The sequence below is a fragment of the Brassica oleracea genome, chromosome C1 (genome assembly GCF_000695525.1).
Source record: "Brassica oleracea var. oleracea cultivar TO1000 chromosome C1, BOL, whole genome shotgun sequence".
NCBI classification, from domain to species: Eukaryota; Viridiplantae; Streptophyta; class Magnoliopsida; order Brassicales; family Brassicaceae; genus Brassica; species Brassica oleracea.
The window spans coordinates 40,742,385-40,744,313 of NC_027748.1; positions in this window are offsets into that span (position 1 = coordinate 40,742,385).

Here is a 1,929-nt window from a genome sequence, read left to right on the forward strand (position 1 = left end):
ATTTTTGTAATTTAAAGTCGTTTTAAAATTTTTCGAAATATAACATATAAGAAAATTCTAATATAAGAAAAATATAACATATAAGGTGTCCTCGTTTTTGTATTTTAAAGTCGTTTAAAAAAATATAACATATAAGGTTTCCTCATTTTTGTAATTTAAGTCATTTTAAAAAATTCAAAATATAACATATAAGAAAAAGTCTATTTTTTATTATATGGTTAATGTGATTGTTTAATTTGTTTTTAATAATATAAATTTAAACAAAAATGAAGAAAGATGCAAAAATTGTTATCAAATCTTTATTATTCATAATCATTAATTGCCATATATATGTAAATCATATTAGGTGATTTCATAGCTTTTATTTAAGGAAAGAATACACACTTCTTATATTTTAATTTAATATAATGTTCTCTAGTGTTATATAATTATGGAATAATGTGACACTATTAGATTAAACTATACTTTATATTAGATGCTCTAGAATTTTTTGAAAATGAATTTAGAAGGCATCTAGAGCGCCACCTAGGATTTGAGATTTTTTTTAATTAATACAAAATTAAGGTTCTAATTTTTCAAATGCTTCCCAATTAATATATAGGGGATTTTTTCTAATTCTAAGTACAAAGCTTATAACAATTCATCTATGAACCATGATTATAAAATACAAAAATTAACTTAATTTATGTGTGAAAACGAGTTTTAATTATAAAATAAATCTCAAAAAATATATGCAAAAAATAATCATATAACTATAATAAAATGATTTATTATTTTATGATTTTTATTAATTTAAAACATCAAACAAAACCCGTTGCAACGCAAGAGGTTCATATCTTGTTAGTAATAATACTAGGGTAATAAAAATAGATTTCTGGTTACATGTATCGTTGTTTTAATTTATATCCGTTATTTCTCTATATCAAATCGCATCCAATTTTTATTTACAGGCATGTTTTCAGATTTTAAAGAAACAATCGTACAAAACACACACATTTCAAATTTTGACCATTCTACCCTTTTTGCTTTGCTTGCTCACCAAGTTCTTCTTGTTTTTTCTTCAGTTTTCGTTTGTGTTTATAACAATGCTAATATTGTATATTAATTACTTTTTTAATCAATGTTTACATGCGGATTCATCCCCTAATTTAAACGAAAAGCTACTTATATAAAAATTTCCCCTAGTTATTGCATTAGTTAGAAAAATATGATTTGTTATTTTTACCGGGGACTCTGACCCGCTGCAAATAAATGTAGGCAAAAGCGCAAAATAACGCTTATACCCTTTTGGGTTTATGGGTTCTTATACATTGGCGAATGTACAGCCATCAAAAGTGGGGCATCTGCCCCTATGGATTTAATTTTTCTTTTATTATTTATAATAAATTTTGGAGAAATTGGATAAATTTGCTTTTCATAAAATCTTCAACCTTCCTTGAAGTTGATTGAAGGAAGGTTGAAAGCTCAAAAGGAAGAGTGTCACACCATTCTAAGGATCTTAAAGGAATATGAGAAAGCTTCAGGTCAACTAATAAACTTTGATAAGTCTTCAATTCAATTTGGACATAAAATCGAAGAATCTGTCCGACAAGAGCTAAGAGATATTTTGAGCATACAGAATTTGGGAGGAATGGGAACTTATTTAGGATTGCCGGAAAGTCTTGGGGGTTCTAAGATACAAGTTTTTGTCTTTGTACAGGATCGGCTAAATAATATGGTCAATGGCTGGACTTTTAAGTTCTTTACGAAAGGAGGAAAAAAGGTGATCATCAAATCAGTGATTACGGCTTTGCCAAATCATGTGATGTCTTGCTATCGATTACCCAAGGCTACTGCAAAAAAGCTGACGAGTGCGGTAACTCAATTTTGGTGGAGCCCTGGCGGTAATACAAGAGGAATGCATTGGAAATCATGGGACAAAGTATGTGT